The sequence below is a fragment of the Neodiprion virginianus genome, chromosome 1 (genome assembly GCF_021901495.1).
Source record: "Neodiprion virginianus isolate iyNeoVirg1 chromosome 1, iyNeoVirg1.1, whole genome shotgun sequence".
In the NCBI taxonomy this organism is placed as follows: domain Eukaryota; kingdom Metazoa; phylum Arthropoda; class Insecta; order Hymenoptera; family Diprionidae; genus Neodiprion; species Neodiprion virginianus.
The window spans coordinates 25,705,584-25,725,106 of record NC_060877.1 but is presented as its reverse complement, the minus strand read 5'-3'; the positions used below and the strand labels follow the sequence as shown (position 1 = coordinate 25,725,106).

General features: G+C 36.7%; 1 protein-coding gene across 2 annotated transcripts in view; it reads right to left on the bottom strand.

The window, feature by feature from the left end:
* Positions 1–18,811, bottom strand: part of LOC124304630 (glutamate synthase [NADH]) — a 47,858-nt gene extending 29,047 nt beyond the window's left edge. Inside the window, exons 1-2 of one of the 2 annotated variants that reach the window (XM_046763148.1) lie at positions 18,600–18,811; positions 18,278–18,403 (exon numbers count right to left, since the gene is read on the bottom strand). The gene's annotated coding sequence lies outside the window, so the exon portion shown is untranslated. Of the gene's footprint in view, positions 1–18,277 lie in introns of both variants that reach the window. The other variant, XM_046763128.1, reaches the window with a different exon arrangement.
* Positions 18,812–19,523: the final 712 nt, after the last annotated feature.

Sequence of the window (19,523 nt, the reverse complement as noted above, 5' to 3'; positions counted from 1 at the left end):
TATACAATGTACCGTAAATCAATTTACAATTATTAAGTACAGTAAAGGCGAGAGTTTGAAAGGCCTGTAATACACGCGTTACTGCAATATTAATCAATATTCGTTCTCTTGTATAACGCCGACGGTTAATCAGGCTTACTCGGAACGGAACTCGGCGTATTCCGGCCATTACAATTATTCGAAATACCTCGAAGGATGTAAGCGAGTATGTAGCAGATGGGATGTGGTTTACACGGAGCGGAGTTCATTTACGTGGGTAGTTAGTTACCCTTTTGTAATCCCTGGCTCAAAGTCTGCCGGTCTGCGAGTTCTGGAGAAGTCTACGAACCTACAATATGTGTGATTTTTCGACATAGGGTTTGCTGTATTTCAAGCCCGAAACCAGCGGAAAACGCTGAACGACAATCGCGACTCCCGTTATTATGGAATAGTTTTAAATATTATTGAGAATGCGGTTTGGTACGAGTTTCTTGCCGGTGTCGTTGACCAGCTTTTAATCAACGAAACGAGTTTCTATGAGTCATCGAAGTATTATCGAATCATGTAAATTCATCGTGTCTGGATGACCGTGCCGTAATTTTGACTATCGCAAAAATGTAGAATCGCATGAGACAGTTTACTGTAGATATTGTCGGAATCGTGTGGGAGAGGTTTTTTTATCTAACTTCACGCGAGTCAAAAACTAATCCAAGTCTCGCCCGATTGAAAAAATGCATTCTAGCTTTTACGTGTAAAGAAGACTAATCTCTCTACGTATCACTTTTTCCGATATATATCAAGATGCAGGCAATAAAAGTCTTAGAATTATCATTCATAATTATTAACACCGCATAGTTGTGGACAAAAAAAAAAAACGGAGGCAAGGCAAAAATTTTTTCATGTCCGAAGACACGTCTTGACCGCGTGCGCGCGGAATTTGTCGTCGCAAATTATCGCACTTATCATATTTATATTTACTTACGATAGTCGCAATTTTAACGTCGTACTTACGCAGGAAACTCGATTCACGTCATCGCGGGCTGGTCATTGATGTTTTTTAATTCGATAACATTACAAGGTCTGTGTTTCCTCAAGAATTTTATACCTATGTATGGATGATTATAGAATTATTACAAATTTCGTATACAGCACAAATTGTGCAACTCGTTGTCCACGAAATGTATTACAAAAACATCAAAATAAGATTTCACGATAAATAACGTAAGTGGAATCAAAGAATGATTGCATGATTTACATTACATTTCATATCGATCAACTTGTAAACGTGATATAACGAAATACGCACAATCAGTAAATTAGAAAAAATGCGTTCTAAAGTCGACAGCTTACACAATATTTGCGATTCATTATACTAGCTTTAATAAACATTCATTTTTAAATATCTGGGCAGAATCAAAGTCGTTGATAAGACGCTACACGAGTAGGCAAAAAAGAAAAAACAATTCGCAAGAAGAAAAGAGATATGGTTGAAAATTTTTCTGCACAAATAATTGTTGAACAGTTTTACCAGTGAACAAAATAATGACAAGAACTTGGCTTCGTTATAATTTTCTCGTACAGACGGAAGGCTGGATAAGGTATAAAATAGACCCCAACCATTGAAACTGGTTTAAAGAATCTTACATACATGATATGTATATCAGCGTTTCAATTTTCAATTAAAAACTTTATAATAAAAAGACTACATAACAACATATTCAGATACACGCGTACAGCGATACTACAGCCGCAAACTAACCGCGGAAATTTTATTCGCTAATACTTGATCGCTGCGACGCACATTCGCGGTATTTTTGTATGAATGAAGATCATGAAAAACGGCAAGTGTATTATAATCGACATGCATTGTTAACAAATTTTATATGGAACTTCGTACACTGTATTGGAAGTTTTATTCGGATACGGAACAGTGAATTCACCATACATTTACCGTTTATTCAATCTACAAATACAATAAATGTACCGGATACAATATTTAGTAAATTAAAATTATTTTTTTTTGTATTTTTCTAATAAATATTAGGAAAATAAAAAAAATTTCATTTTAAATTTAAGACAAATTTTTTGTACGATAACTGTGTATCAAATTCACAATCATTTTCAACTGTGTATACCCAACACGAGATCGTTTGTCGTGTATCGTATAACTTTTGTTTTATTAATGTACAGTTATAGAATTGCACACATAGTTATCCGAGAGATAAAATTGATCAATCAATAGCCATTCTTCAGTAAAATGATTCGATCCTTGGAAAGGTCCGTGTCAAAATTTTCTTCGTTCGTAATAATATAATTATTTCTTCAAATTTGTATTAGAAATTTTTGTCGTAGGATCAATCGTTCAGGAATTATTTTGAAAGAACCAATTTTTGTACCTTTAATCCAAGATGGCGGACACCCCGGATTGAGGATTGTTCAATGGGTAGTAAATGTTAGTCCGCTAGTCCGTGAAGTCGAGTTCCATCAGGTAGCGGACCTGGAGCGCAGGATCCAGGAGTTAGAGAACCTGGTACTCGAAATCTGCGGAGCGCGATTCTCATACGTCCGCTCTAACGCGCGGTAGTTTCCAGACTGAGAGATTCGGTTTGCTGATTTTCGGTTAGCAAGGGAAAAAAAAATTATGAGTGACGTCACTTTCTGAACATCCGAACTTTAATACTAAGTAAGATATATGATGCACGATGTATGATGATTGGGGAGACAGAGTGGAAAAATAGTTGCAAAGTTAAATTTTTTACTAACTGTCGAATGCAGGGTAAAAGCGGTGCTAACAAGATAACATCGGCGGTAAAAGGGGACAAAGAATCCAGGGAAAAGATTCCGTTAAAAAAAAAAAGAAAAAAATTTCCAGTACCGTTTGTACAGACGGAGTGATTAAAGCGCGTGCACAAGATAAACGATAAGCTCGATGACTAATCGGAGCCGGTGCCTCGTGCTCGACGGCCAATCCCACAGTGGCGTCATTCATGTGTCGCGTGGTTTGATTGTAGCACACCAACCAAGAGTTAGACGTCTGGTTTTACGCATGGAGGGCACGCGCTCAGACACTGATAACCACGATGATAGGGGTGAATTTTTGTTCGACCCTTGATAATGATTCTCCATCGTTGACGACGCAGTTCGCCGCGTGTCAGCAGAAATATTGCTCCGTTGAGATAACCCTCGACAACCTTGATGGAAGGGGGGTCCGAGTCCAAACGTGTAACTCGCATCCGTTTTGCGTCGGTATAATATAACAGTTTTTCCCATAAGTCGGGGGAAAGATGACGAAAAGCAACGCGTGACTCGCAGACCGAAATGCATGGTCACATACCTGTAACGTGGATGGATGGAGAGATTGGCTTCGGCTGGATTCGGGCGAATCCATTATCATTTATTGCACGAACGCTACTGACAGGATAACACGGGCGTCGTTTTGGCATTTTTCAAACACCGCGATAGCGTGACGATTGCTTATAAATGCTGATCGGCGTGATGCGGAATTTGCGAATGACCGCGAATGAACAACGCGTTGACCGTTGGATCGAGATAGCGATCGGTTATTTATTTTAACTCGCTATTGCGGCTTGGATATAGTCTTTTGCGTTAAAAGTCGAGGTTCTCCGATTCGTTTACGTGCAAGAATTGAGGATAGAAACAGCGACGACGATTGATCGGAATATTCGACGGAATATGACACGTGCGAATGAACGTCGTGTTTTCTTTCAGTCAATCTTTATGCTCTGCAGACACTTTCCAATCAACAACATCATAGTTCGCACCATATTTCATCCTCTTTAAAATTGCAATAGTTTTAAACGCAAGAGTTTTGGTCCCAGTTCGATTTGCAATATTCGGACGAGAATATATTCCGTCGTATCTTACGACGAGCGATTATAGATAGAACGTAGAAACAAACGATCGTCTGGGTTTTCGGGATGCAACCAGGCTCGACTTATTTCCGAAAGCAAGGCGTACTAATACGCCTTGGCGTTGGATGACGGCATGGTCCGAGAAATCGTGCCAATTGGTGCAATATTTATAAGCACAAGAGTGTCTCTGTGCAAAAATGACAAAATCCAAAATCGGTGAAAACAACAGGACCATCTTCTCGATGTTAGGTAACATCAAGGCTTAAGTACAGTTACGTACAAACGTATCGAAGACACATTCCTGGTCCTTCGGCCAATTCGAAACCAATGCTTGCAATATGCTCCAAAATGTCTGATCGTAGTATACATATATGAATGCTTTTATATTCTTCTTTCACCGTGATGAAAAATTGTTTTTTTTTCTTTTTTTTTCCCACCCCGATAAACAGTCTTTTTCAACCAGCTGTATTCTACGTGCAGACGATGATATTAAAGTAACACGTCGACTCGAGTCGATTGCCGTCTGTACTCACAGGCGTATTCTCGTGTTTTCTGTTATCTGTTAGACACTGGCCTCTCTCGCATCAACCGCATGCCTTTTACACGCGGCGTCGTGTTGAGGTAGGCAAACATTTTACGATTCTCCAAGGTCTCTTTTCGAGATGTATTGTACAGTTATACTAAATTCGTTTCAAGGTTCCTTCGAGTGTCGTGTATAAAATGTGTTACGTTGCCGATGCTTCGAATCGTAATAATCGATTTGGATTAAAAAAATTCAATCGCGAAGTCTTACATTATTTTTCAACGAGATTCTGATTTAACATTTATATTTATGGTTACTATACGGAGAGACGGGGAGGGGGCAGGTTGTTTGCGAATTAGGAAATAAATAATCGGCTTTTTAGTTTATAGATCTTATCGGGATTGATCGAACGATTGAATGATCTTCGCTAGGTACGTTACGATCTTACAACACAGTGCGGCTTCGATGTGGCACTGATTCAAGATATATATCTGCTATAGATATATGTATGTGAGGCATTCCATCCCAAACCGACCCTCATCATCGGCGATTTCACTTATTTTTAAGTGTAGTTTAAAGTTTAAAGAAAAAAATTCAGTAAGACAGGTATCGTTAAAAAAACTATTTGAATATTGTTAGAATTAGGTAAAACGAGGTACGCGTAACCATTTTGCGCTATTGTCGATGCTTTTTTGGTAATTGCAACCCAAAATCGGATTGTGAGGTTTAATCTAGTTTTTTAGTTAAACAAGGCTTTAGCGTCAATTTATCGTTGCACAAGCATTGAATTTTCGCAACAGTTGCAAGAAAATATAGTAACAGTGCTCATAATGAGAAAGAATAGTAACTGATACTAGACGTTCTGGTAATAGCTAGAAAACTAATTTTCATTTTTTGTACCTAGAACTATATTTATCGATTGTGGTAAAAAATGAAAATAGTTAGGGACTGAGCAGTAACCGCAACTAAAAATCTCTCTCAGTGATAAGATTTTGTCGAAGACGGATTGGATTTTTACTGCTTCCAAAACCACGAAAAGCCAATTTTCGAAGGAATAGCTCTAATCGATTAGCTTCAAATATTTTTCATGAATTCTTTGTTAAAGAACGAAAATTTTAAGACCAAGATGGAAGGCGGCAAGCTTTTGGTTTAGAAGCTACAAACAAGTGATTGAAAAGTGAGAAAAGTGGAATTAAATATAATTTTCAAAAATACAAATTAATATTTTATACGTTTTCCTGACTTGAGTATACTTAGCACTGATAGAGTTTACTGTTCGAGTAACTTACAACTTGTATATATATATGTAAAATAATCAGCGCAAATGTCGGCGCAATTTTCTAATTTTTTACTTCTGTGACGTATGAAAACAATGATTGTATTCCTCCTGCCTGCAGGGTTCGGATCCCGACCTGCGCAACGCGAATTTCAACGTCAGATTTCAGATTAGAAAAATAACTGTATAAATATAATATAATTCCGTAGATAAAAAAGATTTAAAAAGTAGATAACCGTTGTTATATTAGTCTAAAAAACAAAACATTCTCAAGTATATTCACGTGAATCAAACTTACAGCATCTAAAGACGTGATAACAGGTATGTTTAAACGACGCTTCACAAATAATCAGCAGTCATCATTTTTGGATTGATAAATTTCCACACAATCCAAAAACAAAAAAAAATATATAAATAAAAACGACGGAATTATTTCAATCGGTGCCAGAAATAAATAATAGAGTCGATTAATTCGTTAAAAATATTCCGACTGCTTGATTTTGTATCACAATTCCAACCCATTCGCAATTTTTGATTCTTAAATTGTTGAGATAGTATGAATAGTTACAGCGAACGCAAATAGTGAAAACTTGAATTACAATTAATAAAATAAAACGAACAATATTCAAAAGTAATTCTGCATTATTTTAGACGAAAATAGTTTTTTTTTTTTTAAATAATCAATAAGTGTAATATATAACATTGTAATACAGTAAACTTTGTTCTGCAGTATTTGGAGATTCCTATCTGAATGAATCAACTTTTTCAATAAAAGACGTGAATTATCATTTTCCCTCTACCTTCGAAGTGATTTTTACCCTTCAGCAGCGATCATCTCTGAACCATTACAAGAGAGTTGGAAGAAGAAAACGAGCACCTTTTAAATTCCGGTTCCTGTTTACGCAACGTGTAAACTACTTGACTCGACTTACGTCTAAACATATTATACGTACGTACGATACGTAGAAAAGCTGCGACTACAATTATATTTCATATAAATTGTCTATGAAAGATATTTTACGGAGTATCGGATAAAGTTGTGTAATATACGTTTAAACCGTGGAGTTGTGCAACATTTAGAATTTACGATGCAACCGTGCATCGAGTTCAGCGATAAGACTTGCACCTCGTTTACTGACTCACACATACAGGATGCGTTTTACAAGTGTCGCATTCGTACGTAAAGAAAAATATATTCTTTTGCTTCTTATTTTCTGCAATTACGATGATCTATGCCGCCTTACTTTCAACCACAACCGCTCTCTGCAGCCAGGCAGCGTTTACACATAATCCTCGGGAGAATTTATTATTCAATCCACATACTGCCGGTATATCATAGAATTGCAAAATTGTCTCCGACGACACGTTCCCGGTGAATTCCTCTGCATTGTAATTATGATGATTACGTATGCAATACATAGGCTCATTACCGAGCGTACTTTTAAGTCGTGCGTAAAGACGTCTCGGTGTCTACATAATACTTGTTGGTTAATACACGTCAATAATAACTAGAAAAATATGAACAATTGCGGAAACTCGTCATCATTTTTAACAGAAAATCTGGTGGAACGGTTGGTGCGTTTCCGTTCTCGTTGCACTTCGGTACACGTAATCGATTAATCACGCAGTGTAAGTATCGGTAAGTCGGGCGAAAAAAAAGGAAAGAATCGAGCACATTTACAACGAATGCAAAGACTGCCGTAGCTAATTTGACTGCACGTAAAATAGCGTGTCGCTGAAACGAACAATTGTGAAATTATTTATGTATTTGAGTACGTAGTTATAAATAAACCGTATAAAACGTATTCAAGATATATGTATACTACATAATCAACACCGAAACGCGTATCGTGCAAGAAGCGCACAAATTCTTTGGAACACTGCCCACGTATAAAACGAACGAATGATGTTAGAATTGGTTAAAGTCGAGATATAAGACATTTTGCTATATATTCCCTCGGCTTAGCGATTTTCGCCTCTGCAGCGTAACTTGATAGTTACACTTCGCGAGGTACTGTGTAAAGGGAATTCATCGGAGATGAAGAGGGCAAGGGATAGGAAGAAGAAGAAGAAGAAGAAGATAAAAGAAACACCGCAAACCGGGAATGCCACGGCGACGCGTGGTGTTTCGCTAAAATTAGATTATACGTCGTTTCGGCTCCGCGATCCCGTGTCTTGGATGCTGCTTCAGAGAACGAACGCTAAAAGCGCATTTCGAAAGAATATTATACGCATATATACGTAAAAAAGACATAATTTGAGTAGGTGGATGATGAGGAAGAATAACAGGGTGCGTTGAAAATATGGAGGAGGTATGTAACAGACTCGTCTTTAATTTTACGAGTGCGGCGATAATTTTTATGCGGAAGTATTGGTGGAAGCGGAAATTCGTCGTCCACGAGCTTTCAAATTTTCCTTCTTTCTCTTCCGTCTCATTTTAAATGAGAGCCAAAAAGAAATTGGATTGTATAAATTCAATTTATCTCTGCGATAAATACCGTGGCAATTAATCTCAAAAAATTTTTACCTGTATCCGGAATACCGTCAAAATTTCCAGAAGTCTCCACAATTCGTCGAGTTAAGCTGCGTTAATGATGGGTTCGTTACATTTTACAAGAAAGTTGTTCCAAATGCCAAAAGAAGAGAGCCAGATGATAATATTATTGAATACCAAATGTGTAGCTGATCATCCATCGAAATAGCAATTGAATACACAAAGAAAAATCACGATCCTCTTATTATCATCACAGTTCAGGACAGGCGATTTGGAAATGAGTTTACTTGGTGTAAAATGTAATAAAAAAATATCGACATCACCGGTACAAAAGCAACCCACATTTTATTATTTCAAATTCTCAAATTTTCACAATAATTTTATACTTTTCGCCACAGAAATCGATTGAGCTGAGTAGTTACATTCTACACATTAAAAAAAGTACTTGGTTCCAAGATAATATAATATTTCAATACTCCGTAGCAGATGATTTATCGACTGAAGAAACTATTGGATTGTTCCAGTTTAGCAATAAGTAACCATGTAAAGTAATTAAATGTTCGCTATTAAGCACTATTGGAATAAGTATTCTTTTGGATGCGAATAATTTTTATTTTTTTTTTTATCAGTGGAGAAATTGGCGTCTTGGAGACTCCTGGCACAGGTAAAAACTATTTTGCAGTGAAGCAGTCGTCTGCAAGGAATCAGCGTACGAATACTTGAATGAACGTGAGTCGCATTTTTACCATTGATACAACATTGCCATATAAACTTGTCCGTAAATAATCTATTCTGTTGAATTCACGTCGTCGGCGTTGTTTCCGGCCGACTGCAGTGGTGCACCGCATTACATTTTCTACTCGATAATTAATATAAAAGAAAAGGTTAAAAACGAGGTTGGTTGCGCATTTTTTAGCTGCCTGTCGTATAATTTACTATGATCGATAAAACTTTTGTAAGATCGACACAAACTAGGGAAAAATTTGTTAAATTTATCAAATATGTCCATCAAATGTACGTGGCGAAAGAAGTAATGTTTTGTTAATTCAAATATACGAATACAGTTTTCTGAATAATATAAATTGTTGTTCTAGCCACTTTTTGTGTTGAACTGGAAAAATACCTAATACAAGCGTGGCCAACAGAAAAGTTGATTTGTTTGCTAAAACAACTTTCGATACTAAAACGACTTTTGTAATCCGTATCTGATTAACACGTGAAAAATCAGAGAGGCAGCTACAGTTGAATCGGTAAGTTTTGAATATTTTTTTTCTGCATCCACACTTCGCCGAAGCCGACCATTCGAAAGAGTGAAAATATCAAATATTTTTGCAATCAAGCAGAAATTCTCATCCACCCCATAATATGTTCGGTTGTATAACACTCAAAGAACTTCACGAAATAATTTGTAAAAAAACCATTGCACTGTGCGAGCTTATTCGGTAATAAGACGGAGCTTCCACTCTGATTTTTCATGTGTTAAATCACCGAGTTAAATCAGATACGAAATAGAAAAGTCGCGTAAGTGACCACCTTTTGAAATTGAGTTACAGGGTTCTCCTTTATACGGGAATATTTCGTAGCACATAAATCAACTTTTTCAATCCACGCCTAATAAAATTAAAATAACTTTTACTGGGCCATCCTAATGTATATGTTATCTATACAACGTCATTCGCATTTGTTTACGAGTCCTCCTATCGCGCCCTTCGCCATCTATGCGGACGACCGACAAAGCTAGTCGCCATACACGTGATCACCTCGTGTGATCGCTGCACTCTATGGTATATACATATACACACACACATATACATATATATATGTATACAGATAGAAACTTCATTTGATCCTAGAGCCGTAGCTCCCTGAGGACCATCAAGTACAAAAGTTACACACAATTTTCGATCATATATATGCGCACCTACAAATTTTTTGGCTATACATCCGTTCTTAATATTACTAACAAGCGATCAATCGATCAATATTCGTTATCGAGGAAATGATTAAAGCAAGTAACACGAAATTCATCAAGATTTTGAAACCTTGTAATTCTATATGTCTATATATCTATCTATGACTTCCTCCTGACGTGGCTAGACAACAACACGTTATGCTCGTAGAATTGTCAATAATTATTGCCTGAAGATGATTGGCCGTGGCCGACCGAAACCTCGCAACCACTTAATCAATTAATAAAAAGATATTTTACCATGACCAACTTCGACGAATCATTTTTAATATATATAACCACGTTGGTCACGAATTTCAAACTTATATATATATATATATATACATATACATATACATATATATATATATATATATATATATATATATGGAGCAGTCGATACCATTTCGACCTGGGTCTAATCCTTGACCTCTCGAATTAGGCCCGCAAGTTTCTGTATGATTATTCTCACGTTATAAGGCAGTCGGCTTGAAAATATCTAAAAATATTTAAAAATCTGAAAATATTCTCAAAAATCGTGGGCGGGATATCAAAATTCTAAAGCTTGGATCCGAAGTGAGGAGATTTGTCCTTCTTACTGTTTTCAAGCTTTTTCCGCAAAGAAAAAAAAAAAAAACCCTTGCATAATTCGAAAAATACGAGGCATGAATATTAAATCAAATTAATAACGATAAGCGGAATAATTCAGCAGAGTTATTAGTTGATCAGACAAATTAACACTTTGTTTATCTTCTGTCCATCAGACTCGCTAACTCGTTCGATGGTGTTTTGAAATTGTTATTTTTCGGTTACTGTATAGGTCATAAAGAAATTGAATAGATAAACACAAGGCTCTAACAAGAGTTAATTGACGATGACACTGTGACTTGACAATTAATTATGCTCACCATTGACCAAAATTGCTTTGAAACGAGGTAAAATCATGATTTACTGAATATAATCATCCCGGTAGGGTTGTCGATAATTGTGAACAGGTGGATACAAAATGGCACAATACAAGAGATCAATTATAAATATATATATGAAGGTACACGTCACAACTCCGTAATGACCGACGGGAAATTACGATTTCAAACTAACTCGAGTTTTCTGCTTGAAATCGTGATTCCCTCTTCGTCGTGCAATTACCTTATAATTAGAATTGTTTTCGTTCTCAAAATCATTGCAGAAATCAATAGATGTAACAGCAATTAAGGTTTGCAGAAAAATGTGAAGAAGTAAAGAATTCTGATTTCGAGATAATTCATGAGTGAAATTTATATCGTCTGGAAAAAAAAATAAACTCTTCGATGTCTTCGACGAAAATTCTGTATATACAAAATACCTTGCGTAATTTTACAGACTGTATATATATTACTAAAATAATTACGTAAATACGCAGACGGTAAATTAAACCTCAACTACAGAGAATTTGAATTTTGAGAAATTCCAGAGACGACGTGTAACGTATAAAATTCTTTAAATTGAAAAAATAACTGTATCCCGCAGCTTTAGAATATACAACTCTGAAGATGTTGAGTTTGCAAAATAACGATTACGTTTTGTACTATGCCATGTTTCATTGAATTTCACAAAATTTTTCCAAAATCACGAAATAACGATCTTCTACAATTCAACCTCATGACAAATTTCTGATCTCTGTTCATCTATATCCACGATTCGTATCAGCATAGAAGGATTCTACTCAAAACCATAGGTTTCATGGTTAGTAGAAAAAATGGATCCAATAAGTTTTAACGAAAACTAAAATAAAAAAAAAAAAAATATACAACGCGACGTCGAACATCGAAACGTAAATATATTGTACGAAATAAGTCTTGGGCCAAGAATTCCGTCTCCTCACTGCATGTTATCGAGGCCTATGAAATTTTGCCAAAAAATCATCGCATGTACCTGCACATATCAATCAGTTCGCAGAAGCACAGAATTACAAAACGTTTGCCTGTGATACATAAATATATATATATATATGTATATATATATATATATATGTACGAGAGTGAAATATCGCTCTGCGCAAAATCACGATAGCGATTCTACCAAGAAGTATTACCGCGAGCAATATTTCGTAACATAACGGACTCGGTGCCAGGAGAGAGACAGCAGATTGCGTCAAAGGGTATTGATTTCGCCTTTACATGTACATTGTACATAATACATACATAGGTGCGTATAAGCGTCGTTTAGTTTCGGTGGAAACGAAGGACAAGGAAAATCTTGCGAATAATTGGGAGCGAAACGTTGTCGTCGACGAAAGTAGAACCTTGCGTATGTATAACGAACGAATTCGAAGCCGGATAGGCGTACAGACGACGGCGATGACGACGAGGGCTTGCAACCAGGCAACGGACCTTGGAATTGCTATAGCGAGCGTTCTACGTCACACTACGTCGTCTATTTTTAGCAGGGATTGTGTCGGTCCTCCTTCCCTCCCTTCGCCACGTGCTTATCCCGGCCTTGAACTAACGGGTTTCATTCGCTCGAAGGAGAGTTTGCCCGACATTTTTTCTTCCCTTTTTTTTCTCTCTCTATCTCCATCCCGTGTCGAGGCGACGCGACTGCAGCATCGACGACGCATTTATTATAAATCACGCTTTCGGAAAAGTTATGAAATAAAGGCTGTAACAGTGCGGCTTATAAGTTAATCCTGTATAATTTGATTAAACAGCATCTCGTGAATGGGTGAGACTAAATTCCAGGTTACAAATTTTTCAATCCATATGATAAATCGTAATTATCATATTTAACAACTTTGGAAAGATCGTCGTCACGTTATTGAAGAACGGTTCTGTTCAATCCTGACAGCGCGTTGTTTTTTCAGATTTGATAAACAGTAGCTCGTTTCGGTGAGGTGGAAGTTTAGGAAATATCGTTATTTCGCACCATTAGTATTGTCGGGAATTTATTTAAAAATATGACAAACCAAATTGTAGAATAATGATTTTGTCGCGGATGTTTCGATACGTTAACGCTATTTACTTCAGCCTGGCTCGTTTCGAGTAATTCAAATATTTTCTTTCAACCAATAATATTTCTTCTTGATATGGGTAAATATATATATACGCAAAATAATTTTTAATTTTCCCTGCGTATCGATCCAAACATTTTTCACCAGCAATTCATGAGTGCGGTAGGTGCATTAAATTTTCGATTTTAAGCTTTTTGAAAATTTATTCTCAAATCGGTTGTTTAACATATTATTTAAAATTAATTAAAAATACTTGAAGACACTGAAAATACGCCAAAGTACAGAAGGCTAAACAGGTTTCGTTTCTTTGTTCTTTTTTTTTTTTTCATCCGGTAGCTGCCGATTATACTAACCGTATAAATTGAAAACCCGTATCTTGTATAATTGTTTGGAATAACGGAAGGTTGAAAAATTGATACGTATTCAAATTCACTGTTGAATTCAGCGTCGAATCACGTTATTTGAACCAATCAAACCATGCATGCGGAAAGTATAACATAAAGATGGCAACTGTAAAAACCCGTTGAATTCAGTATAAAATAATTATTGCGAAAGCAGCGATGATACATTCCCAAAATAATATCTAAGGTTTATTTTTTGGGGCGATCATGCCGAATAGTCGTTACGTTATTTACGACGCGTCCGGGTTTCAAGAACCGAAAAATTCAGTCATATAAAATGCTGTACGTGCAGAAAACATTCTTTCAACTATTGAGGCAGGATTATCTTGCAGCTTAGATCAACGTTTTATGAGGTTCTTCCCGAGCTCCATTCAAACTGCAGCGAAGCTCAAGGGCATTGAAATCGGATACGGATCATTACAATCGCGATAACTTATCGCGCGAAATATACGTTAAGGTTGCACTCGAACGATTCGTAGAATCGCGAGAATGCAATGTCCCTCGTATACTAACCAGCGCAGAGAAATTCCTCAGCATTGAATAACGAGCCCAGGAAACTCATATATAACAATAATTATACGTATGCAGAACAGTTGTGCGATATATGGAAGTTTTTATCGTCAAGGCGACGTGACGATACATGGAATATGTAACGACTCGTCGAAGAATAATCAGAGTCGTCAGTCAACGAGAATAAATGGTACTTTTCTTTTTTTTTTTTGCGAATAAAACAAAAACGAAAATCCTGATTTAAATATTTTTACTAGAGTCGCAATATCTAACGAATCACCTTAAGTGCGAAGACGTATTCCAAACTCGTCAATCCTTCAAATTTTCCATAAAAAGTGATAATTATTAACGCGTTGAACGTGATCTATCAATTTTTATCATTATTAAGGATCTGCTAATGCGTTGAACGTTCTCTGATACCTGCAAATTTGACACTGAAACCTTGTCAAACTGCGCCGCAAAGGAATACATATACATACAATATACATATATATAAGACGTACATTACAGGTGTATGAGTATATACACATGTTCATACCTTATACGTACGTAATACGAAAGATTACCGGTTACAGTTTTCCTTTTTCCGTTGCTTTTCTTCACTTTCACTATTCTCTCGAGCATTTAAGATGCGAAAAAATATTACAGTATCAAGCGATTCTTTCTGGTACGGTAAATAATTTGGCGGTTTGCCATTACCCAGAATAATACGTCTTACGGGGATAATAAATCTTGTAAGATTTATCTACTCCTGCAATTAAACGAATATTTATTCAATAGCGTATTGCAAATGATTTATTATTCCTCTATATAATTGTCTCGTTGCATCAAAAATGTTTTCAATTTTTTACACGGGTAAAAATAGACAGACGCAAAATAGACGGGTTACATTTTGTCTTTTCCGTTAAAAAGACAATTCCGTGTTCTGGTGTATAAACTTAAATTTTTGCTTAATTAAAAAGAGTATACGTTTATAAAACGTAGCAATAATTTTAGGTTTCTCCAGTTTATACGCACTTATGTACGAGTAAAAGGTTTTCACGCAGGTCCAATAAATTCGACTAGTGCATATTTTTTACGTGACACTTCGAACACGTTTAGCAAAACGTATTACATATAAACAGGATGTGGGCGTATTGTAAAAGTGCATTTCCGAATGACGTGCACATATTACAATCATGATTCGCGATATTTATCCACAATAACACATATCGAGAAAATTCCCACCCCGATAGAAAATACATTGATCAATGAAAAAACTGGGACGACAAGGTGCTTCGTCGTATTTCTATTCGGTGATAATTTACCTCGTAATTTACGCATCCGCAGATCATTCGACGAGGGTCAAGTAGAACGGTACGATACGCAGCTTCAACTTATTTCGCGATACGTCGCGTCGTTCGTTGTTACGAAGAAGTTGATGCAACGAGTTGGATCGGCATCCGAACACATGTTTCTCACGTTTCGGTGTGTGAGGTATAAAAGTCCAGAGCAACACGGATAACCTCTGATAACTCAACAAATTGTTATTCTGCTACGGGGGGTCTTTTTATCAAAGCCACTCAGAGGGAACCCCACTGGGTCTATAATTTACCGCTCCGTGCGGACTTTGCTTTGACGACAACAAATATGTCCAACATCATATTCCGGGCTGATTACAGCTGATATGTCACATTTTCAGTGAGACAAAAAAATGTGTTTGGTTCGTCAATTTCTTTACGGAACTGTGTATTATTATATGTTCCACTATCCATTAGAAACTTAATATCGACGGATTATGCAGGCGGATGATAATTGGCGCAAGCACGTCAAAGCATTTCATTCTACACGTATACATATATGCTTAATTAAATAGTTTAAGGGTCGATCAGAGTTTACTCAACGTTCCGAAGAAAAAGTTCATCGACAAATTTACAACTTTTTTGTGAAGAGAAGAAAAACCGAGGAGTTGCTGTATATCTTATATACGTATTCGCCAATTTTTATTTGCGTGATGGATCTAGCAACGAGCTCAATGAACGAAACTAAGATCTGATCTAAGCATCTGCGTCTATGTTGTTATAACAGAATTATTTTTAGACGAACGATCCCGATTACCGCAAGCGAAAGAGAAAAGAAATTCTCGTGCCGTTCGTCCTGTTTACAAATTTCGATCCAACTAATTTATGTATTTACGTAAGAATACCGTAAATACTTTGATCGTCAGATTTGGTCCAAGTAGAGCAAACTTTGCTCGTCGGAATCGCCAATACACGAGGGCAATAGTTCGGTTCATTTCCTACTGAACTAATTAGAAACGGCATATCATCGTTATCAAGTATTTAGTTGTTGAATTAAATTACATGTGACCAACATGCGCGAACCGATCTCACACTTCGCCATTTCGTGAATCTGCATGTTAATGACATGCATAGGATTGCAGTCTCATGCAAAAACCATTGGACACCGACTCATGCCTGATTGTCGCTGAATTTAAGTTTTTTTATTCCAGTTTCATCGTCGATAAATAGTTTACACGTTTATTCACCTCGCATCTGCTGGTGGCGTAAAGGTTGACTACATTTATTAGGAGTTAGACGTTCGTGTATAATTCAACACACACGGATGATGATCGAGCAAAAATATTACAACAAATTTACTTCTCTCTATACCAGAACTTGTGTAAAATTTCATGATATTACCTGAATTCGTTCACGGTGTATCATGCGAGTGCGGGAATATTTCTGGAGAATATGCACAGTAGGGTGTGCGGGAAAAAAATCGATGTTTTTTTTTAGGTTGCATCCGGCATTAGAAGTTAATTAGGGGTAAAAAAAAAGATTCCTACAAGGACAGCTCAAAAAAAAAAAAAATCATTTCGAACGGCGCATTGCAGTTTAAGATTTCCCGTAAGAATAACATAGGAAAATATTGAGAGTTATAAATGTGGTAGTGCAACTTTCCACAAAAAAATCGCACAGAAACGCCATTAATTAAGATATTCGTATAGAGAATCGAATTCCCTACAAAAAAACCCCGGAAAAGTTTTTTCGTAAAGCGGAAAATTCGATTTTTAGAGCGTATTGAATTTTTTTTTCTATCAATCCAACTTCAGATAGCGATACAATTTGAACGGTTGTTCTGAGCAAATTTTTCGTATGACATTTTTTGTACGGAATTCGATTCTCTATACGAATATCTTATAGGCGTTTCTGTGTGATTTTTTTGTGGAAAGTTGCACTACCACATTTAGAAGTCTCAATATTTTCCTGTGTTATTCTTATGGGAAATCTTAAAATGCAATGTGCCGTTCGAAATAATTTTTTTTTGAGCTCTCCTTTTAGAAATCTTTTTTTTTTACCCCAAATTAACTTCTAATGCCGCATGTAAGCAAAAAAAAACATCGATTTTTTCCCGCACACCCTAATGAACAGCCATTACCAGTTTGTGCCGCAGATTGAATTCGGATCCAAGTGTGCAGTAGGAAACAGGTTCAATACTCGTATTCGAAGTATAATTCGTCCTATAGACGAACGGCTCCGAGATTGTGAACAAATTCCTACAGTCATGAGACTGAACGACACGAAACGCGGATAATCGTTAATCCTAGCACCGAGATCATTTTCGAAGTTTTTGTACGCCTTTTTAGTCATTTTTCCGAATACCGAATTGATGAAGTTCCAAAAGTTCCTTTGATATTTCTCTGTTTTGGATTTTTGATATTTTTACGTTCGGAATCTTGGTCATTCTGATTTTAGGTTTTCCCGATTTTTTACACCCATTCGTTGAGTAAACTACCGCTGTGCGAGTAGATTTTAATTTTCGGAATTTTACTCTACTGGAACTTTGCTCTACCGTAACTTGAATTTTCGGAAACTTGAGCCGTCGGGTTTCCGACCATTCGAAGTAAGGCCCTTTCGGAACGTTCCAAATTCGGACCTTCAACCCCGCCCTATTCTATTCGTTGTTGACTGAAGATATTTGGCTCGAAACCACCTCGAGTGCATTGGCGATATCCTTCAGCTTCCGTATGGTCAGAGTTTCAGTTCTAAGCAAAATATATCTATGCCGACCGCAGAAGATTCTAGGAAATGTTGAGTAGGGTGAGGACTACACATATGTATAAGCACAGATGCGGATCACATGTACATAACTGCAGAGTTCCAAACTAGGGGAGGCCCATATACGTGTGCGTGTAAAATATTCGTACATCGATCCGCAAGTGTTTGGCTGACGAAGACGCGACAATGAAATGTGTATACGTATATGTATAGATATATCAAATCAAATATGTCGACGTACGTACCTTGTTCACAACTGCACTCGGAGCCGGCTGTAGACGATCTGCTGCGTTGAAACTGAATCACTTGTAACTGTAATAATTATTGTCTTTAGATATCACTCGAGCGTCTGTATCAAAGCACCAGAAAAACTACGGAAGAAATCAAGAGAATGATAATAATTGACACTCTGTAATATTATACCTATTTATTTATTGATTATTTAAAACCGGTAGTTAAGGAATATCAAACTAAGAGGCTATTGTAAGCATACACCAACGAAATTATGTGCTTATTACTCCCCTGTCTATTTAAACGTAAATAAAATGAAATCACCAAACGACCTACGTTACACAGGCCTTCAAGCCGCTAACCCTTGGCTATAAGTTCACACTTCACTGTTGTTATTATTATTATTATTTTTATTATCGTTGTTTATGGAAATAGTTAAACAGCCAACGCATTCGTTCGTTAGGAATAAGATTTAAAGTTATAGAGTCCGATCGCAGGGATTCTAAACTGTTGCTGATGCCTGTTCACTCACCCGTGACCTGAGACGTACTGAGCAGTAAGTAAATTGACCATGAGCTTCGGAAATCGGACGTCGCCGTCGGCTCAGTCTCTACTCGCCTTCGATTCGTCAACACGGCAGACAGGCCGTACTTAGTCTGTTACGCCTGATCGCTGCGCCTGCTCGCTGTTACGTGTACTCTGCGGCAGTAGAGGTTGCAGTCCTTTAGGCACTCCGTATTGATTAATCTTTTTTTCTGGTTCTTTTAGGCCAATCGTATTAGGGTTGACATTACGTTGCGTAACAGATACGTAGTGATTCGATTGCGTTGGTTTTACTTTTCATGACTGGTACGGATTACTTATTATAATAACAAACGACATGTGAGATACAAACTTCATTCGAGTCATTAATTCCTTTTTCAATCAGGTAGTCGAAACATTTTTTAAATCATTCTTAAAAACAAAAAAGTTACTACAACTGAACGGAACCCGTAATTCTTCCGTTTATCACAATCATGAATTGTCTTATCAGACTCATATTCGAAAGAAATATTTTAATGAAACTCAGTTCTGTAGTACATGAAACAGTGTTTCTCATAGCATTATTTGAACTAATTATTTCGAATACAAATAGGAATTTCAGTTTTTAGAGTACCACGTATCCATTATTTTTTCAGTTATACTGTTATAGGTATATTAAATAGAAATATTGCACTGAGAGTGAATTAATATACGTGATATTATTTATTTTTCTGTCAA